Source organism: Lontra canadensis, unplaced genomic scaffold (assembly GCF_010015895.1).
Source record: "Lontra canadensis isolate GAN:19392208 unplaced genomic scaffold, GSC_riverotter_1.0 scaffold111, whole genome shotgun sequence".
NCBI classification, from domain to species: Eukaryota; Metazoa; Chordata; class Mammalia; order Carnivora; family Mustelidae; genus Lontra; species Lontra canadensis.
The window spans coordinates 2,044,338-2,069,139 of record NW_022631105.1 but is presented as its reverse complement, the minus strand read 5'-3'; positions in this window follow the sequence as shown (position 1 = coordinate 2,069,139).

Below are 24,802 nucleotides of genomic sequence, written 5' to 3'. Positions count from 1 at the left end.
CCGTTCCATGCACAGGGGTCCCGCGCGGTTGCCGCAAGCCGGCGAGTCCGGGTAACTCAGAGAGGCCAGCCGCACCTTTCACCTCTGAGCTGTAAGGAAAAGTCTGGAAGTGGCGACGATCTAGAGTCAGCCTCAGGGAGAGAGGGTCACCCAGAGCGCGGACTCCGACTCAGCCGCGTGTTGGAGTCGCCCGAGGGATACCAGGGTCCCGTCCCCGAGACCCTGAAGTCATTGTTGGGGGCTGAGCTTGGGCAGGGGACTTCTGAAAGCTCCCCAGCCAGTCTTAGGACACAGAAGCCTTGGGAGCTGCTCAGCGTCACAAGCTGAGAACGCATGGACGGTTCCTCAAGGAGCTGGAGTCAGAGTGAGTCTGGGAACGTGAACCACCAGGCAACGAGGAGCCGCGGCAGGTCGAGACTGCCTTTGAGTTGGGTTGTCAGACTCAGAACCCAGACATGTTCGGTCACGGGGTCAAACTCGGCCCCTCCTGGCACTGGACGAAAGTGTGCGACACTGAGCCACGTGCCATGTTCCCAAGGGCCCCACGCGCAGGTGCCTGGAAGCCAGTGTCCCACCCAGCCAGGACTGCAGCCCGGGCAGCCACCGTGACCTCACACACATACACACACACTCGTGCACACACACACACACTGGCACACTCGCAGACACACCCAGTCCTCATACACGCACACCCACAGACACACTCGCAGGCACAGTCGAGGACACAGACACAGGCACACTCGAAGACACACAGATACCCCAGCCCCCGTGCACATGCACACCTGCAGACACACATGTACACACACATGCACACTCAGACACACCCGACCCTTGCACACATGCACACCTACAGATGCACATGTAGACACACTCGCAGACACACCCAGCCCTCACACACATGCACACATGCAGACACACACACAGGCACACGCGCAGACACACACGCAGACTCAGGGCACGCCGTGTTTCCCCTTGGGGCTGGTGCTTGTGTCCCCAGGGCTCTGAGCAGGCCACACAGAGACGCCCGTGAGCCAACGGTTGACTAAGAGAAGCAGCCATTGTATGAATTTTTCCATCAGAGATTGGTAGACTTTTACCCACTAAGCCCAGATCTGGCTCGTCCTCTCAGACACACTGAGTCGAAGACCCTGAGGCGTGAAAAGCCGTGGGTCGCTCTGTTTAACCTCTGCAGGGGCTGTTCCACGGGTCCACAGAGAAAGGTAGTGTAGGGCCCGGCAAGAACACCGAGCTCACTGCCCCTGGCCCCACGGCGGCTCGCCTTCGAGAACTCCGAAGAAGACCGCTCGCGCCCGCCGGGGTGTCGAAGGCCTCCCCAGCCACGCCCTCCGTGGTGACGACCTCCAGCCCAGCACCTCCCCCGCTCTGTCACCGCGGCCAAACAACCCCGAAGGCACACTGCACCCTCCTCGGTGCACACCGCCCCATGCACGGCGCAGACGAGGGAGCGGGGCAGGGAGCGCGTCCCTCCTGCTCCTCCTGACCACCGCGGGCCCAGCGCGGCGCGGACGCGAGTGTTTGCTGGAAGCACCGGTGCACGCGCTGCCGCCGCCCTGTGCTTCTGACTCCGCCGGGAGGCCTCCACCGTGATGCCGCGGGACCGGGGACGTGTAAGGCCGTGTCTCTCCTCTGACCTCCGCGGAACAGGACCTGAAAACAGCCCGGTGCGCCCCCCTCCTTTCACGTTCCCACGAGGGAGGATGGTTCCAGAATCCGCGCTGGTCTCCGAGGAGGGGCCGAGGTTCACGTCGGGAGAGCGAGCAGCGAGGAGGAAGGGGACGGAGCTGGGCTCTGCCAAGCCGGCCTCAGCTGACGCAGAAGGAGAAGGGCCAGGCGGTCCCCGCCAGGAGCCCCTCAGCTGGGGGCTCTGCTTTCATCCAGGACCAGCTGAACCCTGGAGCCCTGGAGCCCGGGAGCCTTTGTCGGGATTTTTGCTTGAGCTCCAGAGTGGGCGAGCCCGAGGGAGAACCACTTGAGCCATCTTGTACCGAGGCTGGGGCATACCTACCTCAAAGGGGTGTTGTGTGGAGCTTAATTAATTAGTGTTTGGAAAGTGCTCTGGGCTCCCTGGATGAAAGGGTCCCCGAAAAGTACAACGTATTATTATTAAAATGTCCTGGCGCGGGGCCGCCGCGGAGCGCAGATAGACTCGGATAAAAGATGGACCACAAAAGAAGGAGAAGTTAATAGGGATGTTTCGGGCGTGCTGCTAATAGTCTCCCTGAAATTACTCCTCTCTCCTGTAATGATGATTTTGGGCAGAGATAGGATCTCAACTGCTTGCAGAACCGAAGGGTATTTCCGTGGCGGCCGTTTTGAGGACCCAGAGACGGTACAAAACAAGGAATGCCCCGCCCCGCCCCGCCCCTCCCTGCAGGAGCAGAGCTGGCCCTGTCTCAGGTGCACCCCGCTGCCGCGAGCCAGGGAGCCCTGCACCCGGGGACCCGGCGTGATCGACTCCCGCCTCGTGGCTGATCTGGGCCCCCACGTGGTGAGCTACCAGGCCGACGTGTGCAGGCGGCGGGAGGATGTAGGAATGGAGCAGAGAGTTAAAACGGTACAGGGAGCGGAGGAGAGAAAACCCCCCGCCGCCGGTCCCCGTCCCCACCGCCCGCCCCACCGAGGAGTGCCAGCGAGCACGTCGGAACAGGCAGGCCTTCATGAAAGCACACAGGTTCACTGTCTCCTGAGAGAGCTGGGGCGTTTAAACGTGCCACAGCTGAGAGAAACAATTGCTTAAAGTCCTGGCCACAGTTGCCCTGAGTAACGTGCATCTGTCTCTGTTCCAGGAAGAGAACGGGGGAGGGGGCAGGCGACGGTTCAAACGCGGGCTCGGGGCGCAGAGTGGCTGCTTCAGCCTTGCAGCGCAGGGGGAGGCGGGGGCACATCTGCCGCTGTGATCCCATGGACTCTGGCTGGTCGGTCACCCCAGTGAGGTTTCAAATGAAGACACGGGCCCAGAGACCATGAGTCTCCACAGCCACGGCTGTCTGGTCCCAGGAAGGACTACAGTTCAGCCTGGGGCTCCTGAGGGCCCCAAGTAAAAGTCGAAGGAAAGACCCCTTTGCTCTGTGAATTAAACAGAGGCTGCCCCGTGGAAGGGGGCCCGGGTCCGTCCGTCTGTCTGAGCTCTATTAGCAGTGACCACTGGCTCGGGCCGTCCGATGCCTCCACTCGCCCTTTGTGTGACCTTGACTGACCCCGGAGAGAAGGTTCTAGTCATCTTCCCACCAGGATGAAGGCTCGATGGGGCAGGTTCAAGAGGACCCACGACCCCCCCACTCTTGGCCCCAGTGCGGTGCTGGTTGTTGGTGGCACTGGGCTCGTCACTGCCCGTGGCTTCTGGCCTTTCTCGGTGCCTCGTGACCAGGGCTGCATGCGTGAGCGTATGGCTTCCTCCCTCCCGCGAGGCAACGGGCTAGACACCCAGGCCGCGATACCCACCCCCTGAGGTTCTCTGCAGGGATGAGTAAAACTAAGACGTGTCTGGGGACTGCTTCTCTGTCTGTCCTCACAGATATGTCAACACGTGGGAGGGGGAGACCTTCTGAATGAAACACGAAAGGGGCATTTTAGGGGAAAAACACAAATGTAAGTGAAAGTAAGCCATCTGTAAATATTCACAAATGAAGTGGAGATCAGAAAGGGGTCCTCAGGTTCCCCCTACCCTCGCTAGCCCTCACTCGTCAAGTAGTGTCTGAACCCGGAGGGATGGCAGCTGCCACAGGGCTGTGTCTGTGCCCAGTGGACTCAGGACCAGGACACAGTGTCTGAACACTGAGCCCACCGTCCCCAGAAGGCAACAAGGGACTGACCGTGTGCCCGAGTGCCTCCTGCATTCTTGCATTCTTGCAGCATCATGAGAACTGCCGGCAGCGGGGACGGATCCAGAGACCCCTGAGATCCAACTGGGTCCCTCATTCTGCCACCCATTCTCCCAGCTTTTGGAGAGCAGGACTTCTAGAAGCAACAGCCAACTCTCAAGACCAAGGCCAGTTATGTCCTGTGACTGCTGTAGAGAACGCTTCATTTCTCAGAAGGGACGTGTGCTCTCAGGTTTGCCAGGAGTAGAGTTTTTGTATTAAAACTCACACTTCTCAGGGCACCTGGGTGGCTCAGTGGGTTAAGCCTCTGCCTTCGGCTCAGGTCATGATCCCAGGGTCCTGGGATCAAGCCCCGCATCGGGCTCTCTGCTCAGCAGGGAGCCTGCTTCCTCTCTCTCTCTCTGCCTCTCTGCCTGCTTGTAATCTCTCTCTGTCAAATAAATAAATACAATCTTAAAAAGAAGTCACACTTCTCCAGTGGAACTTGCGTATAGAATCAGAGACACGGTCGTCGTGTATAGCCACACACGTACACACGCAGGCATTCCACCTCCAGATAGTAGCAGAGCAGACGGCGGGAATGATCCCATCACACACGGACGATCCTTTGAAATCACCACTAAAAAGACACCTCAATTCCATCTACGGAACATCTAGTGAGTCTGGTAGTGCCGGCCCCAGCTTTGTTGTTCTTCGACATTGCGTTGGTTATTCTGGTCTTTGCCTCCTGGCAAACTTCAGAACCAGCTTGTTGAGAGCACAAAACACCACGCTGGGCTTTGGACGGGGCCTGAGTTGAATCTGTGGCTCGAGCTGAGAACTGACATCTTAAAAATAGTGAGTCTTGTTGTTTTCTCCTTTCTTGATAATCAGAGAATGACCATAACTCAATCAGGTCTGAGAAATTCTTTATGTGATGAATGGGGTCATGTGAATCCGACAAGAAAAAAAAAAAAAAAGTCTACAATTTCTGCTGGGAACAAAGAAACTCTAGCTATAGGTAAACATTTTAATCAAAAAACTTAATTCACCTAGTACAAAACCTTCATAGTTTCTAAAATTCATGCTAAGTTTCCACATTTCTACTCATTCTAAATTATTATTAATTTTAAGCATTAAATAGTAAAGTTAACATTAAATTGATCTTTATCCTATCAGACCAAAATAATTTCATGTTTAATAATCATTTAATATTCTTAATTACTAATAAGTAAGGAATAACTGAAATTAATTTGAAGTATTGAACTGTTCATTGTTAATCTGTTTCATAAGCTCTTGCATTTATGATGACTTCTCAGAAATATACCAAAATATTATTTCCATCCTAAGTTACTGATGCTACTTTGGGTGTGTTCATTTTTTCCCATGTTTTCTGTTCTTTAAGCCTGAATCGATCTCAGGACAACATGGAGAGCAGCTCTTGGCTACAGGATAACCCACGGCCCAGGAAAGCCCAGCGGTCGCGGAAGCCCTGCTGTGTCCAGGCCGCGGAGACCCACTGCCCGCGGCGCCGCGCTGCTGCCCATCTGCCTCCCATTGGCGGGGGGAGAAACGACCTGATACAATGCCATCGTACTCGTCACTTGGCCACTGAAAGCAGACACGGTGACCTTCACATCTGCTGTCATGGGCTGTCAAGGGGCCTCTAGGTGGATCTCCATGACCGTCCCATGTCACAGCATGAGCGCGACGGCTCCTTGTCCCGGCGAGTCCGAGGAGAACGGTCCCCAAGCTTTAGCAGCATGTATTGCGGGAGTAAATAATCATGACGCCTCAATTTATGCTAAAATGTTGCTGTGGAAAGGCAGCCGAAGAAAAGATGGAAACATTTCAGTAAGGGCAGGTCAGAGGTAATTTTACCAAATGCAGTGTCCGTATCCCACGCTCTTTACACCTCCATGTGTTTGAAATTTTTCTGAGCTGAAAACGCTGACATCCATTTTATCAAAAAAAGAGCCTCGTGGGCTCCCTGGAGCTGTGGGCAACGTGGCTGACGGGCCCCACCTCCGTCCGACCCGCCGGGGCTGCACCACTCCGCCGGCACATCGGGTGAGACGTTGAGACCACTGAGTACTTTGCTTAAGATGCTTTTCAAAGTGTCCAGAACAAGAGTAATAACTGGATAACAATCGGAGGGCGGGTGAGAGGAAAATGTTGCCAGCCCAGCACATTAGGATAAGGCTCTGCACTAAAACCACACGAATCAGAGAAAATGAACGATCACGTGCGGCTCGCTCAGCCGTCCGGTAGGCTTTGTAAACTGAGCCCGTCTGGTCATCCCACCACCGCAGCCTCGATGAGCACCTCTCCCCCACTTCCAGTCTGCCTCGACACACCCACCACCGGCGCCTCTGGCCCTCTGTCTCTTCCTCCAACAGTCATTACCCTTATGTCTGCACCTCCCGCCCCAGCCACGGGGCCGACTGCTCCACGGAACTAAAGTAAAGAACACGCCATGCAGTGCTTTCCTAAAAGCCATTGCAAGGAATCTGGGAGCCAAGGACATTTTTACAGGAGAGCTGTGGAGGCACGGGAGAGAGAGGCTCCCGTCACACTCGACCTCCACCAATGACATCTTTGCTCACCCGATGGCCACGGTTCTCTTTCTTTAATCTAGTGAGTTTCTTCATGACCGCCCAGATGGCACAAAATTAGATAGGACATAAGAGATGGAAGGTCTCACTGAGGAGTTACATGGAGAAATGTGCATAGGTTTTAATCAGGTTGAATCTCCCACCCGTGTCTTTTGGTTTTACAGACTCATATTTTGGTTCCTTGCTCTCCTTTAAGGGTGAGGGGCGGATAGTGAGACGACCGGTGTCTGCAGGTGCTGACTTCTGCACTGTCACGAAAAGGACAAAGCCCGGGGCCATGCGTGATGTCGATGCACATCTTGCCCCTCCCACTGCAGCAGTGGCTTGCTCCGGTGTTCTCGCTTCTCACGCTGGCTCTGCCGGGGCACCGGCTTCCGGAGACATGCCCTGGATCCTGACTCCCCTTCAAGGGAGTCTCGCCCTCCCTACTGTCCAGGACTGTGGGTTTGAAATACCAACAGCATGTCCTTCTGTTATTCTAGAAACCTACAAGCTCCTTTTAAAATATCATTGCTATTTACAGGGTATATTGTGACTTTTTGGGTGTATTTGCCAAACGTGTCAAAGAGATGATTTAAGTCTTTTGAAGTCACTTTAATTCTGGAGGTGCTTGACCGGCGTGTGCTTGGTGTTGAGTGAGCTCAGAGTTGGCTTTTCCCTTGTTCAAAGATTTTTCTCCACATAAACACACTCCATCCATGAATCTGCATGCGGCTGTGTGTAAGGTCTGTCTACACCCCAGAGGTATTGGAGAACATTTACAGCTAAATAGGCTTTAGTCCCACTGGCTTATTTTTTTCCCCCATAAGTCAATGATGTTGATAATAGATGCACAGAAATTGAAATAACCTGTTAACATTAAGATAAAATACTGTCTGGGAGAGTGTTACGTGTATATTTAACAGTGTGCGTCTTGGAATAGGAAGCTTTGGTGTGCTTAAAATCCTTTTCTTTCTAAGTTGAGAACATTTTTTATTTTTCATGAAAGTTACATATTTAAGTTGTAGGGCATGATGATTGGGCACACGTGAAATGACTGCTTCGGGCCAGCTAACTAAGGTGCCCGTGTCCATGTGCACATGCCAGGAACGCCTGGCTGTCCTGCCCCAGCCAATTCCCAGCACCCTGCACGGCACCGCTAACTACACTCGTCTACACTCCCGGCATCCTTGCCAGGCGCCCCGGTGACTGCAGCTCCACCCTCTGCGCCTGTGACTTGGGACTGTTTGTTTCCAACGCCACGTATGAACGAGATCACACGGAGTGTGTCTTTCAGTGTCTGGCTTATTTCACGTAGCACAGCAGCCCCCGGGTTCATCCATGGTGTTGAGAACAGCGGGATTTCCTCCTTTTTGTGGCCACAGATTATCTGTCCACGCTGTGTTAGCGGCCCGCCCAGCGCCAGACGCACGCGGTGTCCATGCCCCAGGTGGTGCAAATGATGCCGAGGTCCGATGCTATGGCTGAGACCGTCTTCTTCCCAAGTCCACACCAGCACTCCGAGCCCAGGGCCTTCCCCCCGTGCCTGCTGCGGCTTCTGATTTCCCGGTGGTCAGACGCTGTCCGTGCATCATCCTGTTCAACTCCGACTGCTCTGTGTCCTCTCGGCCTCGCTGGGCCCTCAGCTGGATGCTGTCACCCTGCAGACGTTCCTTCTGCTGTGTCTCATTGTCCGTCCAGCCGTTCTGTGGTAAAGCCGTGAGTTTTCCTCCACAGCTTCTCGCGTCAGTTTCCTGGCTCTAAAAGTGCACTCCGGTGTCCACACATGCATTTTCTCCACCACGCATTTCCTGTGTTTTCTGGAGAATTTTCACCGGAGACAGGACCATCCCCGGAGCCCTGGTCTCTGCCGGGCCGGGCCCCTTTGCTCCTTGTGGGGAAAGACTGCATACCTACCTTCGTGAGCAGGCGCAGCCGAACCTGGGGCTGCAAACGAGTGTCGGAGGAAGCTCTACGGCGTGTGCGCGAGAGGAGAGCCGTTCCCTCGGCGGCTGCCATCTACGCTAGCAGAGGCGGGGCCGCTGGTTTACAGGCATGAGGCGGAGCTTGCTCACTTTGATAAACTCAGGAGCAAAGTCAAGTATTCTGAGGTCTCTAAAAGAAAAATGAACTTTCCCCTGGTCTTATTGCCACTGCCTCCGGCTGACTTTGGCCGAGTGGCCACGTGGGGCACTTTTCAGAAAGCCTTCCCAGAATCGTCCAAGCGCGCGGCGCGGGGCTTGCAACATGAGCCAGCTTTCAGCCTGCCCATGCGAGCGGCGCGGCGAAGAGGCACTCTCGGTACACGCTAAATGGACATCTTGGCCCAGGAAACGGCCACGTCAGCACTGGCGGCAGCATCGTTGGAAACGAAAGACAATGATACAAGCGGGGCCGGAGGCTGGCACCCAGAGCCCCTGACCCCAGGCCTCCAGCATGGTTCTAGCTCCCTGGGGCCCATACGCCCACCTCCTCTGTGTCTCACCGGGAGGACAGCTTCCCTGGTGCCAGGTGTCTCACTGGGTCTTGGGTGACAACAACTAGTTAAGGGATTTCAAGAAAATGCCAGCTCTTAGCGACTTCGAGTACTCGACATTCTCTCTGATAAAAACCAGTAGGTTGAAGGCTTTAAAAGTCATGCCACGTGTGGCGTGAAACAGGATTCAACTGGAAGGAACTGAAATTTGGGTCATTAAGATCTGAATAAGTGAGACATGACCATAGAAATCAAGATTTCCTGTTGAATCTTCCTGTTGAAGATTTTCATGTAACATGACCATATAGTACATGTTTTTGAGGATGTTGAAATAGTGATGCATGACCTATAAGGGAGGAGTGTAAGCCCTGCTGGACAGGATGAGGTCAAAACAAAGAGGGAGACAAACCGTAAGAGACTGTTAACTCCGGGGAGCAAAGTGAGGGCTGCTGCAGGGGCGGGGCGGGGGATGGGCGACTGGGGGGGGCGTGGAGAACATGTGATGTGGTGAACCCCCAGTGCTGTACACACTGCTGAGTCCTAAACTCTACCCCTGCAAGGAATAATATGCCACACGTTAACTAAATTGAATTTCAATATATATTTTTTTAATTTTTAAAAAGAGCTTCTGAACAGAGATACTGGAGAAGAGAACCTTGTAATTAGCAAAGAGAATGAATAGGAAATCCTTGGTCCCCTCCCCATGTCACTGCTCTGTGAGCAAGACTCGGTAAGTGGATTTTAAGTGACTCTTCTTGTTGGAGACGCCGCAATGTGACTCAAGGTCATTGTTTGGCAGCTCGGGGCCGACCGCCCCTGCCTATATTGTGGGGGGTGGATGTCGGGGGGCAGGGGCTGCCGGCACCCCGAGTCTGGGACAGCAGTTAGCAGGATCGTGTGTTTTACTTATTTGCGCTTTCATTTTCAAAGGGAACGTGTCTCAGAGCAGGTACTACTGTGCCTGGAGCGGCACCTCCAGGCAGTGGTAACAGTCTCGGCCTTTGTCTGTAGCAAGGGTGTCACCGCAGTCTTTCCTGAAGATACTCTCCGTGCTTCGCTTCAAATCCAGAGAACATCTGACCCCTGTCCACGTTATAAGGGCTGATACGTGCAGCCAATCCAAGAGCAAGTCATGGTCAAGACCACGCCAGCTTGTCCGCGTCCACACCCAGTTCCTGTACTTTCTAGGCTATGATTTGGGGCAAGTTCCTGAACGTCCAGAAGCCTTGCTCTCCCCGCTGTAAGGTAAGAGCAGGAATCGTACTCGACACGTAGTTCCCTCGTGATAATTTAGTGACGTCTCTTAGCACGATGGTCTCGGCAAATTTCCGCCACCGTCGTTACTGGTAAGGCCTTGCACGTAGACAGGGTGCGTTTGTGAAGTTCCGCATGCTGACATGGGGCGCGATGGACAAGAGTCTGTCACACACATTCCCGGGGAGCCGAGCAGGGACACCGTCCAAAGGGTGCACAGACCCGCACCCTCCTGCAGGAAAGGCCGGACGGCAGGACTCTGTGCCAGTCCACGTTCCCTTTCATATACTTGCAGGCTGACGGGGTGAAGAAATAGACAGCTTGTCCTTGACTGAAAAAAAATGCCTCCTCCAAGCTGGAAGGTCGCGTTCTTCAGCTGAAAGCACATTTAAGGAGAGGGTGGGATGCTGGCTTTGCAATCCTTAATGCGGATCCAGCCCCGGTGATCAATGAAGAAAAGAAATTGCAGCCAGATCAGCCTCAAATTTTAAAATAAAATATGCTCAGCAAACTCCAGCCGGCGCACAGTGAGGAGAGGCCGCAGGAAAATCAGGGAGTCAAGACCCAACCGCATCTCAGAGCCGCGCAAGCAAACCTGTGGTCCGGCTAGAAGCAGCAGAAGAATCCCGCTCCTGGGCTTTAAAATCACTTGCCAACCACTGGGGCCAGGAAACCTAGTTTCACCACAAACAAACAAAAATCTGAGGTTTCAGGTGGAATGACAAATTCAAGGAGCTTCCGTTGTGGTACACCCCGCATAACGGAAGGCTGCTGGGAATGAACAGCGTCAGGATCCACCGGCCAGAGTTCAGATAAAACCGTGAACGAAACCAGCACACCTTTGCCCAGACGGACATCCACCAAATAGCAAGCTTGCATTTGCATATCTGATTGGAAAGAGGCCCGGGAGCACGCGGGATGGGTCTAGCGTGGGACAACAGAGGACAGGGCAGGAGCTGACGTTCCTGCTGCCATGGGCGGCCCGTGCACTGCACGGTCACAAAGACTGGCTTGACTGTTCTCAGAGTGATCCCTGTTCAACACGGGAGCCACCAGTACAGGCTCATAAGCAACTTCAAAATGTCAGTGACGGTGCCCAGCCTCCTGCTAGTCAGGAGCCAGCCCCACGCCTGACTCCGAGACCCCAGTGACCTCCGTCATGCAAAACAGTCACAGCCAACAAGGAGGGCTCATGGAAACGCGGAGGGGACAGGTTGGGGGGGGGTCACACTGACTTTCCCCAGAATTCTGCGGTGCCTTCCGTGTAGCTCCAAGAGAAAGAGCCAGAAGGATCAGTGAGCAGGAGGAGAAGCGCCCACGTTCCGCAGCCGCAGAAGCAAGGACGAGAGAAACGCATGGAGCGCCATGTCCATCACTGGAGGGTGGACACATGTGCCCACTCGCCGGGGCTCTTGTCCCAGGGACCCTGCGATACGTGTGATGCTGGCTGTGCCCAGACAGCACGGGGCAGTGTCCCTCTGCCTTCACACGCCGGCATATGGCCTTCACGGCGACCGGGCCTCACTGCAACTAAGAGCGAGTCGGAGGCTCAGAAACACGACCTCTCCGTCCCTGAGGACTATTCCCACGCTCATTAGGAAAGCAAATTTTGTACAATGTTCTTGTACATACAGTTTGTCTTTAAAGCACTAGCAATTCCAGCATTTCTTGTTTAAAAAGTCATGTTTCTCCTTTCGCCCTATTTTGATGTCTCAGGTTCTCTCTGGGACCACCGCGGCGAGTTAACTATTGTTATTTTTTTTTACATAAGTAAAATCTTTTCGAAAAAGAAACCATTGCTATTTTTTTAATTGAAATCTATGCTGATACTGCTTTACTGTTTCTTTCGTGACCAGTTGGACGGGACAAACCCGACTTTCGACGTTCTCAGGGCCGTCCGCATTCAGATAGGTCTGGTGGGTGCTCCCGCAAAAGGGGAGAAGACCCGGGATTGGGAGGAGCAGGGCGAGAGCCCATTGCCTCCGGTGCTTGGACTGGGGTCCGCGGCAGTGCCTGACGGGCCAGGGCGAGCTGTTGACTCCACAAGACCCCGCCCCTTCTCTCCACCGAGACCTGCACAGCAGCTGCCTCGCTCACCTCCTCCGGGGCTGCCTGAGCATTTCTGGCTCCCTGCAGGGAAGATGGAGCTCTTGCTGGAAGAGTGGGGAGGTTGGTGTAGGGGCCAGGGGGCATGGAGGGGAGAGGAAGTGACTCCTTTCACTTGACGTTAACATCTGCTAGGCTTTTTCTCCAGATCCTGGAGGAGGCAGCATGGCACTTTTAATCATATTAAAATATTGTTATGAGACATATTTAATAACCATCAAATGTAATGAGTCCTAAGATCTGAAAATGGAGGGCTTCGTGCCATAAATGGCCGCTCGTTATCTGTGGCTAGACTTTAATGACAGATGTGCCTATTACTTAAAATGAACAGAGGTTACACTTACGACTGCTAAGATAAAGAGAATACGGGTGGGACGGAGGGTCAGAGGACTGCCTAGCGTCTGAGATTCAGGATGAGTGAGGAGGGGGGCTCTGAAAGCAAAGGGTAACGGGGCACACATGTGGGGCGCCTGCCTCAATCAAAGTTCGCCTGGTTTTTAAATATTTATCGAGAAGTTACTATGTGCCACTTTCCCTGGTTCCACGTTCTCACTGGCAGGAGAGGGAGGCCCCGTCCTCCAGTCCTGGGAGGAGGCAGATGCTCCGAGAGCTCTCGTTGAGCGGGGGGACACCGCAGAGGAGAGACAGCCGGACGAGGGGGGAGGAGGGATCAGGGACGAGCGGGCCGCACAAGAGAAAATGCCAAAAATGGGAACAGGGCTGCTTATAACCATGTGCCACTAAGTGACTGGCCATTCTCCTATGAGCCAGCCACGATGACCGGCCACAGAGAGTCCCAGGGCCCCCCAGTGCCTGGGCGAGGTCCAGGGAGCAGACCCCTCTCAGCAGCCTTCTGCCCTGGGTGGGGCCCAGCATGCTGGGCAAGCATTAGAGACCCACACTAGGGGACTTTAGAGACCCACGCTGGGGGTCAGCGGCCATGGGCTTCCTGAGGTGGCCACCACACCGTGAAATCCAAGACCACAAGTCCAGGGCTTAAAAGAGGAACAGAGCAGAAACCTGATGATTATCCGTTAATTTAATTTAACCTGCAAAGTTGCACCCACGCGGCCCTCCCTCCAGCAGCCCCAGGAAACAGGCTAAGAATTCTGCTGGACCAGATGCGTCTCTCCATCTCCCCTTGAAATAACTTCTGAGCGACCGTGAGCATTGGCTCTAGCTTGTTAATTACTTGTTGAAGGAATCAGGCAGAGACGTTTAATGCGTCAGGAGCTGAGGTTGATTGAAAATCAATCAGAAATTAGGGTAGGATTTCCTTCTCTGAGGTTATTACACAGTCGATAAGAAATGGGTTTGGATTCGGAACAGTCCATTTTCAGACAACCATTATGATGACGTCATTTCCGTGAAGTCAACACCTGACTCACAGCACACATCTAAAAATAGACAGTTCCCCGCTGAGCTCGGCCTGGTCCTTGGGTCCTTCCCCATCTTCTCAGCCAGGAGCCGTGTTCAAGGTCATTTCAAGAGTGAACAAAACGACCACCAGTAAAGCCAGGTAACTGTGCTCAGCGGAAAGGAAGCCAGGCTCCCTGGTTCTGTCGCACCCCGCCCCCGCCCCGCCCCAGGGCCACAACAGCAGAGACTGCAGTGGGGGAGTGAGTCCCCACGAAGCTTCAGACACCAGCCGGCCCCGGGAGGCGGCTCTCCTCTCCCGCACACCCGCGCCGCCCCTCGGGCATCCTTGTGGCAAACACGAGAGGAGGAGGGGCCCCGGCATGTGCCTCTCCTGCCTGAACGGACCTCACCTCTAGCCTCACCTCCTGCACCGAACGCGGGGCAGCTCCCGGTGAGCCCACCAGCCGGACCCGCAATCCGCTGCCGTCCACGGGAGGTGGTGGGCACTCCGCTCCCTCCTGACGGGATCAAAGATTCCATGCGGTTTATTTTAGATTTAATTTAACTCTTAAATAAAAACTACGTGTAGTTAAGGGTCTAGGCCGTGATCTGACGCACACAGGCATAGTGACAGGATCACTCCCGCCAAGCTCATTAAGATATCGCCTCTTCCCACCGTTACCATGTGTGTGTATGTGTGTGTGTGTGTGTGTGCGCGCTCACACCCACGGTGGGAGCACCTGAACGGCCCCCTCGAACCAAACCCCAGTACCTGGCACAGCACTGCCAACCACGGTCCTCGTGCTGTCCATCAGGCCTCCTAGAGCACCGCCGCTCTGTATCCTGTGAGCATCTCCCCCACCCCGGGACCCCAGCAATGACCCTGCTCCTCTGCTTCAGGACCCCTGCGAAGTGTGATCCTGCAGGTTTCCACCCTGTGTCTGGCCACCTTCAGGCAGCCTCAAGCTCGGCAGGTGTCTGCATGTTGCCACAAACGCCAGACTCTCCTCTTCTAAAGGCTGAGTGAAATTCTGTGTGCACGTGCGCATGTGTCCACCCCAGCTTCTTGTCCGCGCGGCCACTGGTGGACACTCATGCTGCCGCGTGTCTTGGCTACCGAGAACAAGGCTACAACGACCACGGGGCTGCAGATGTCTCTTCGAGGCGCTGACGTCCTTTCCTTTGGGAACACCCGGAAGTGGGGCTGCTGCATCTCACAGTAGTTTCTGGTTTTGGGGGGCACCCGTCCTGTTTGCACAAGGTCAGCACCAAATTGTGTCCCGCGCGCCGCGCCTGCGGCCCTTACCTCCAACTCCTCGCCAGCACCTGGACTTTCTTCTTCGGTCACAGCTATCCTAACGGGTGCAAGGTGCCACCTCGTCATGGTTTGATCTGCGTTCCCTGATGATCATGTCCAGAAAGAGAACTCCCAGTACACATCAGCCTTTTTCTGGGGAAAGGTGCAGATCAGGAGCGCTTGGTGGGGGAAGGCGGAGGGGAAGGCAGGGGACATCAGGGAGGCCATGCAGGGTCCCGGCCGGAGCGAAGCCCCCGACGTGGGCACAGGAAGCCGAGAAGGAGCTAGAGCAGACACACGGAGAGCGACTGCATGGCTGGCGTAAGGTCCTACGTGGGTGCTGTGCTTATGTCCGTCTCTAATTCCATCCTACGCGTGTTTCAGAGATGGGAGCGCTGCTGGTCTCCAGTGGCAGACCTGCTTCCAGGAGTCCCAGCCCCTGTTCGTCTGCTGCCACGTCCCCCAGACGCAGAAATGCCCCCAGATGAGGTGGCGTCCAGGGCAAGAACGGCCTCCGTGCAGGGGCGGGCACGGGGGCCCCTCCCAGCGGAGGGCATAGGTCCTGTCCGCACACATCCGCACAGGCCGCAACCACTGCAAACCAGTCGAGCGCGTCTTGGGCCCCCGAGGAACGGAGAATCGGTAGCCGCTGGGGTCAGGTAACCACACGGCCACTTCATTGCTTGATTGGTTCAGTCGCGTTGCTTAGGGAGACTTTAGCAAGGCGAGTGACACGACCAGCTGTGGAGATGTCAAAAGGCATCAGAAAAAGGGTCTGTCACAGGAACCACTACGGGGTCACCGTCTTGACTGCCTCATGAGCAGCGCCACGTGCGGGGGACGCAGAGAGTGGCTGGGAGCGGCCACGTCGCGCTCATGGCCTCAGCCACGGCCGCCCCGCTCCCTGACTGCGAGGTGGAGAAGGCTGGCCTTCGGGTCCAGCTCGGAATTCCTTGCGTCATTTTGCTCCATAAGCCCTAAGTCCCTCACACGGGTTTTTCCAGGCAGACACGGAGAAGCGCACCCAGAATCGCCCACAGTTGTCACCTCCCCTGTAAAGCCCACTTCGCTTCGTTTCCTCCTGGCTCAAAGGCAAAGCTCCATTTGGGCAGAAAAGTCATTTGACTCCAGGTGGGAGGCTGGAGTCATTATTTTAATTAAAATATTTTAATAAGAAATTCAATTCTTATTACTTAAAACACGTGGAACTACAGAACAGACGTTTCCAAATCTCGCAAAGTCTCGTTCCCCGTCACTGACAGGACTTCAGGCAAGACCTTGTCTGAGGACAGCGAGGCTCTCCCTAGCATTCTTGGTGATTACGGAGATGAGGTCACACTACGAGGGGGCATCTCAAGGTGCTCTGATTGTAAGGGTGACCAAGTGACAGATACGAGGCCCAGGTCTCAGGGCCCGAACGCCTAAAGCATGGCCCAGCGCCTCCCGGACGTCCTCCTCCCCCCTCGATCCAGTTCCCATTGGGTGAACCCCAACCGCGAGGGGAGGCTGGCAGGGACCCCCTCGGACGTGGAATCCTCCCTCCCCAGGGCCGGCGCTCTCTTGCGGGTCCTCAGACCCTGCTTCGGGCCCCCCCTCCGAGGCCCGCCACTCTATCCGCTCGGTCAGCCGAGGCGACAGCTGACATGCGTCCTGCACCAGGGGACGACCTTCCCTTGGCTCCGCCTCCCACATAGCCCCCCTTGGTGGGAGCTGGCGGCCCGCACCGCCTGCACTGACCTCCGGGGCCCTGCCCAGGCCGCTATGTCCCGCTCTTCTCACACAGTTTGCTTCCACAGTTTCCACACGTCTTTGCCTCCACTCAGGCACTAGCAGGTTTTTAAATAACACGCTGGTCTACGTGAGCCACGGCACCAAGGAAGGACCAGCACGGAAAGCGCTCCCAGTGGCGTCCCAAAATACCGTTCCACTGACCTACCTCTCCTGCCCCACTTTGCCACCCCAAAAAGAGCTCGTAAAGGGAAAGCAGTCCCCGAGTGTCTCTGTCAGACGGCAAACAAGCGGTGCCATTTCTTCTCAAATCGGTGTGACTCCCTTATTAGTTAATCAATTCAGCAGCCACAGATACTTTGATTCAGTACCTGCTCTGTTGCCAGGCATGCTTCTATGCGTTTTATCCCAGAAGCCATGAGGGGAAAGGAAAATTCCCCCCACAGGTAAACGTTTCTAACGGCAAGTCGTTCCTGGGAATGGGTGTGCTCCTCGGGGAAGCACGGGAATGTCTTCCGTTGCACGACTATTTAAGGAATCCCATCAGGAAGCGTTTGGGGTCCTCGGTAGAGTGGCAGGCGGGAATCAGCCAGCGGCGATGAAGAACTAGTAACGGGGTCCCTCTCACAGCCCTCCCCGTGGCTGGCCCCCGCATCCGCTGGGTCCTTGCTGGCTCCATGGGACCCCAGGTTTCCCTGGAATCAGCCTTGGGGCAGGAGTAGGGGGTGGTCCAAGGAATGTCGGTCCCAATTTTCACATCGGGGGTGGCCCATGCCAGGACTTCTCCCAAGGGCGTTCCCAAAGATCGCAGGGACACAGGTTCTATGTGCTGCTGGGCAGCTGTGTACCAGCCCCACTGCCATGTTACCTGCTGAAGATGAGGGTCAGAAGGTCCATCTCGGGCTTGTTGTGAGTCTCAAACTGGATAGCAGCGAGGAGAGTGCTTTTGTGAACCAGAGAGCACCCCAGTGTCACAACTACAGCAAGTCTGGGGACTAGAGCCAGCCGGGGAGCCACGGATCTCCATTTCCCAAAGGGACCAGGGAATGGGACAAGAGAGATGACCAGGAATTCTGGAAATTACCCCGGAAAGGTGGCACAGTTTGGGAAAGGTTGTGGACGGTGGGGTTCGAGACAGGGAAGGAGCCCGGCCCCAGCCAAGCAATCGCAAGGGTGCCTGGTACAGAGGCGCGGGGAGGGCCCAGCTGTGGGATCGGAGGTGACAGGTCACGGTTGGCGAGTGAGGAACGTCGGTTTCTTCACCTCTGGTTGGAAGCCCGCTGACCGCGTGATGGAGGGTTATCAACACACCTGGGCACAGCTCACACCCACGAGGTGCTTGGTACTTGCAGACCCTCCTCTCTTCACACCCTTGCCGAGGGCCACGTTCACACGCAAATCACGGATCCCAGAGAAACCCAGGGTCTGCTACACCGCCGGCAGGGTGCTTCCTGCAGAGTGACAAGGACACATGTGGACGGGCCCTTCTCATGCAGCCAGACGCAGTGCAGACGAAATAAATCCCTCTCGGGCCACTAGCCCCGGACGTGTCACCGGCTACCGCACAGCCCCCACCAAGGCCTCGTGTGGTCACTCGTGAACGCGGTCACAGTCACGGGCTCGGGCGGGTCCACGGGGCAATACAGGAGCAGCTGAGCTAGAAGCCACGCCCAGCTCGTCCTGGGGCTCCGCCCCGCTCTCGCCCACCTCCATGACCAGCCCCTCCCTCCGGGCATTCCCCGGTCCGCCGCCGCTGCCGGGGGTCCCACACCCAGGGCAGTGAGCCCTGGCATCTTGATGACTGCATTGGTATCTCAACTCTCCCCAGCTCTCCCGGAGTCTTGGTGCAAATGCACGACTGGACCTAACTGATCTCCTTGTCTCTACCAGGGTTTTCCAGCGATTTCAGCGAGGGCCCATCCCGAGAGTGCGCGGCGAGCAGCCCTGGGACACTGCCCACGTCGCCTAGTGTACCAGGAGCAGTTTTGCATGAGAACCGGAACAGCCTGACCACCCACCTTGTGCCGTGGGTGTTCCTCTCTCGAATAGTGATGAGGGAGCTGAGATGCGGCGAGGCCGCCCCATGGACGGCGGCTGGTCCCGAGCGCCTCTCTCGTCAGGGGTCGTCAAACCAACAGCACAGGCGCCAGGCAGCTCAGTGTCTGCCACTGCTGAGCTTGGCGGCTGGTGGCGCAGGGCTGGGCACCCGGTCCCTCAGCAGCCAGAGGCGCTGGACCCACGAGGCAGGGGCCTCAGATCCTAACACCCACTAGCCCATGGGGGCATATCTGAGTCCTTGTCCGCCGGTGTGGACCAGAGGAACCGCCAAGAGCCAGATGGGCTCTCGCATCTCATGAAACTACAGGTGTGGACGGCTGAGCTCCCCTCCCCTCTCACTGCCAAGGACTGAACACCGCTTGTGCTGAGCTGAGAGCTGACCATTGAACGACACGTGAACTTAGTTCCGGCACCCACTGACCACAGGGAAGCAGAGCATCGGGAGCATCGGGAGGTCCAGTCCACCCTAGAGGCACGGTCTTTCTGCTTCATCCTCTGAGCACAGAGAGTGTCCTCCTCACTACGTAAGCAGGCTGCTGGCCACCCCGATACACTGCTCACATGGGATCGCCCCACCTCCAAGGACACCCCCTTTTGGGAACACATAGGCGATTGCCCTGCCTCTAGAGGGCACCCCAGGGTACAGAGGGATCATCCTGCCTCCAAGGACACCCCTTTTTGGGGGCACACAGGGAATCCCCTTCTGGGGCACACCTTGCCAGAAGGAGTCAAGGAGAGACTCAGAGACTCAGAGGACGGAAACAATGCAGTTCAGGGTTCTCTGGAGCCTTCTATTCCGAGTGACGCGCTGTCCCCACAGCCGTTTGTTAAGATGACACATGGCATTCTGCACATTTGTCTTCAGGTCACTGTAGACACTCCCCAGCCTGAGGCTGTAACAGGTTTCCAAGTTTGCTGCCAGAAGTGACAGGCCGCACTTCCAGGGACACCTCTGCACGGACAAGGTCAGGAGGTTTATCGCCACGAGAGCAGGGCGCACACACTGCAGGCAATGTCCTCTTTGTTCTTAGTCCAAGTATTGCACATCGGAGCTGGAAAGGCCGCTGCAGACATCTGGCCCCATTTCTTCATTTTACAGAGAAAGAAGAGACCCAGGGAGGTTTGGTTATTTGCCCAAGGTCACATCAGTTAATGTGAACATTTGAACAAAACTCCAAGCCTCCTAATTGCTATTCCTGTGTCCTCACAGCCTACAGCACTGTCTGCTGCTACAACTCTGGGAGGGACACTGTCCTCACCTTACAGATGGTGAAGCAAGTCTGCAAGCACAGTAAGAATCAATGCAGCGCGCGTTTCCGAAGCCTGACATTACCAGAGACTCCAAAATAAAGAACGTGTCTACGATACAAACTGAAGAAGTACGAGTCATGCCGTGAGCACGGCTACCCACAGGCACAACCCCAACGGGGCCCCAATTAGTGAGCACAACCCCTCATGACCCTCAGCCACCCGGGAACAAGGGATCAACTAAACAGGGAGGCCCCTGCGCCCACGGAAGCGAACCATAAGCCCAGCCTGTGCATGCCTCAGGGGTGTGAGGTGGAAGCCAAAGGACCACCAGTCAGCCAGCCAACTGGGCTCCAAGCTACTGGTGTTCAAATGTGGCCACACTTTCTCCACGAAAGTCTCCCCTGGCCCCCGCCTCTGCAGAGCTCCCTCCTGACCAATTCCACCGTGGTACTGCCAGACTGGACCCAATTTTTGCTCCAATGAGCTTAAAATGTTTGATATGACTCAATTTATATTCTAATAATAATGTACTTATTTCATGGAAATTCACCAGCGTTGTGCACCATTTGCTTCTAGCTACCTGTTCAATGGGAATATAATGGCAGAAATAAAAATACATAATGCATTTTCTCTGCATCAACCAGCCCATGCTTCTAATAGAGATGACAAGGCAGAAATCAAAAGCAAGTATGCTGTAACTCATGCTCAGATAAGCAGAGTAAGTAGAGAAATAAGAGGCCAGTTAGGAGGAGGATGAATGGATACTGTCTGGAGGCCTTCGGCAGATCCCATCAACTTTTCCAGGACTCAGTTCCTCCCTCTACAGAATTAAAGAACTTAATTCCTAATAATGCCACTCCTGGATCTTGGATTCTCAGGGGAGGACTCTGTAGGTGAGTTGGGGCTTAGGGGTTAAATGGAGAAAGGGGCGTAACAACCATGGTGAAACCCCAGGCTTTGAATCCGTTTTCACCAAAGCTGGGCGTATCTTTCCCTCTGAACAGTATGAGAAAACCTCTAAACCTCTTCATTAATTCTGCTGGGGAAAAAAAATCTTTCTCTCAGTCTTTAATCTTTCATTAGGAGGGTTGGTCAGACAATTGGGATGCCCAAGCAGAGCCAGGAGGCAGAGGTGATGGACATCAGAAGGACGATGTGTGTTGGGTAATAATTTCAATTGCCAGACTCAGTTCTTTGCTCTCCAGCTTCATTTTCCATTGTAATTTATCAGTTAAGCCAAGATTGGCTCAGCTCTTGAAAAAACAACCCCATCTTCATGTAAAAGACACTGCCAAGAGGTGAATATTTTAGAGAGAACGATCATAAAGCATCAAGGATGAAGAGGGTATTTTAGGGAAGGTGACTCCTCTTTTCTCAGGATTATACTTCACAGAGAATCATTACCGTTCCCCTTGCCAAAGGCTTAAAAACTCATCTCTGCTTTCACTTCAACAGCAATTATTAATCTACACCACTCACATTTCCATCCTCCTTAAACCACCAATATGTTAGCCTGCACATCCCCTAAATCAGTTATGGATACACCAGGGCAATGTCAGAAATGCATACACAATACCCACTGTTAAACAGCGGCAAAGTAGTTAAACATGGTTACAGAGCTTTGCAGTAGCAGTGTTGCTGGGTAGCTAGGCAGCCTTGCTTATGCTTGCCCCGTGGCCATCCCCTCCACACGAGTCCATCAGTTAATAAAAAGATAACTATCAAGCCCCTATTCTTTCCTCAGCCTTATTGCAGGTGTTTAGAATACATTAGAAAAGTATGCAAGGAGTTTATCGTTTTGATAAAGAGCCACGACTGTCAAAGCAGAAGATCAGTGCCCTCCATAAGCATCCTGAGAGAGAAGAGATTAGGATTTGCAGAGGTAGTTGAGAGGATTTGGAGGAAGAGCAAATGAGGCAAGCCAGCCTTGGGTTGTGGGTTGCACAAGAGTGGGGATGAGTCAGGCAGCAGAAGCAGCACAAGCAAAGGCATAGGTAGGAACCAGTGGCATATAGGAGGGGGGCTGCAAGGGATCTCCCTAGTTTGAAGCAGAGTTCATGACACGGGGTAAGAGTACACTTCGTTTAGTGACAATGTAAAATACTTGTGAGACCCTGTGTATGCCTGCTAGAAAAGATAAAAATAACCTAAGACATACCCCCAGGTGTCGTGAATCAAGACGAGTATGGTTGTAACATTTGCCATATCTCTACCTACTCTGCCCATGGACACTTAGGTTGCTTCTCTGTCTTGGCTGTTTGTTGTGAATAATGCTGCCATGAACATGGGGCACACCTCTTCCACACCTCCATTACATCTCTCTTGGACATATACCCAGAAGGGAGATTGCTGGATCATGTGGTAGTCTTACTCACCTCTTTCCTGAAGTCTGACGACCTAGCATTGATTATTACCTGTGATTAGACCTTTTCTTTTTCATGAGCTCTTATATGTTGTATTTGTGCTCTTGTTTTATTGAGGTAAACTGTGGGGCTGGTTTTGAAAACTCATGATAATGTGCTTGCTCATGATTGTTGCTTACCTCTAGGCAATGTCTTTCAAATTGGGAGTTTCACTTGCCATCTGTTCATCTTGTTAATTTAATATATATCTCTTTCTTATTTCAAAATAGACATTTTAAATTATAACTTATTACTGAATAAGGAGATTTCTTCCATGAACCATTTGATGAAGTTACACATAATGGAAATTCCAAGGTCATGTTCTAAGCCAATGGGGATTCTCCGTATGTCCAGAGTTGTCTGTATGAATAAATTCATGTAGACTCACTTTGTTCCAGCCAATCAAAACAACCATGCAAGACTGTCCCTAACGTAGCACTTCCCTCTGCCCTGCCTCACCAACACACCCAGATAACTATATTTACAGCTAACTGCATCCTTGTTCAGTGGGATCCTGCCTGCACTGATTCCTGACACTGGACGCCACACAGCACCCAGGAAATGCTTGCTGTCAGCACAGTCACCTTCCCTCATTCCAAAGAAATAGTTACTGATCTTCCCCAGTCGCTAGGTCACCTGTTTTGGAGAGGATGGCTCTGACTGTGTGTCCTGAGATCTGCAGCTGGGGGTGGGGGGGACGGTGCTCCTTGGAGGTCTCTTTGGGACTCTCCTTGACCTTCTCTCTCCTTGACGGCCTTCCCTCACATATTGTATTTCAGGCTTACAGATGTCTCCTGATTTTGTTGTAAAGATGGCATTTGCATTTTTATTTTTCCATTTTTTTGTTGCTTTCGGGTGACTTTCAGGATGATAGGATGGAAAATGCCATCTTTACATAGCTAATTCTAAATAAGAACCTCTCCATAAATTCTGAGTGGAATTTTAAACACGGAGAGGGAAATGGGTAACGGTAAGACTCCCTGAGGTCCTGAAGCCGTGAATGCCTGCCCGAACCTCCAGGCAGGGGCTGGGCCAGGGCAGGAGACCAGATGCCTGGCGGCAGGCTGAGGAAGGGGTTTCTCCACCCGGGGCCAATGCTGAGGCCCCAGCACTATGCAGAGGTCAAGTCTCACCCAAAGAAACGAAAAACTGTGTCCTCCTAAGCAAAGAGGCCAGATTCAAGAACAGCTCGAAGGCATCTTCCAGCTGGTAGCAGCCTGACCTGTACCTCCCCAGAGCCAGGTACCAGCGTCATGACAACAGCGGGATCTGCATCTTAAACTGTGCTTTGTCTTTTATTTAATTTCTTTTTTTTTTTTTACCTTTTAGTGAAGCCCCTTTTATAAATTTCAGCCTTTCTCAGCTTTCTCAAAGTTAAATTAAAAATATTTTCTGCTTCCTCTTGTCCATGGTCAGGCCACGGAGCGCCCAGAATGACTGGATTCGGGAATAAACATATTTCCAAGCTGTGCGGTGTGTGCTTGTGTCGGAGCATGTTTGTGTGTCCGTGTGCCTGTGTGTGCACCTGTGTGTGTGAGACAGAGGGGACGGGGACGAGCCGGACTCTGTTCGCATGGCCGTCTTCTGGGAGCAGACCCTTCGGTTCCCGGCCCTGCTTCGCTCCGCGAGATGAGCACGGTCAGATGCCCATCGGCAAAGGAGACGCGAACTTGAACAAACGAGTCTGGAGGGACAGGCCGGTGAGACAGTGGAGTGGCGCGGTCTGGTACGAGAAAGCGACAAGTCCAGAGCCCGAGTTAGAGAGAGGACACTGAAAACGGCCATCTGAGAGACTTTCATGGGTTCACACCATCATTCTTTGGGGGAGTCACGGCCATGGTGGTTTGGGTTTTGAAGTGGAGGTTTGTCTGTTCGTTGTTTGCTCGCTTACTGTGGGACGGTGGCATTGGCAAGCCATTCGTGAGTACAAATATCCCATATTCTTCTAAGATTCTGGGTCCAGAGTCCAAAGCTCAAGCTGGAGGCCCAGGCGCGCCACAGGGCAGCAGGGGGACTCCTCACCTGTCGGGGCTCCAGGTACTCACCTGAAGGACGGGGCTGTGTTCACTCACCACACACTCCGCAGACGCAAGTCAAGGGTGTCTGAGGGGACAGGCAGAGCCTAGGGAGGGGGCACAGCATGATGCATGACGGAAAACTGGCACCTTCCGTCTGTAGGGCCATTTTGTGTCATACCCCAAATTCACCGGTCCCTCTTATGGGAACATTCTGCACGGGAAGCTTAGGTCCTCGAGCACCGGCTGGACAGGACGTGCATTGTCTCTGGGGCAGGACCAGCCCTCCTGAGAAAGCGACCAGGACTCTGAGGAGATATGGCTTTCACCATCTCTTCCTGGAACAAAACTCAAAGACACACTCTTCTCACCGATAATCAATATGGGGAGGACTGCGGCTTTTCCCCTAAAACACAGTGGAGTCACTGCAGACCCTGCGGG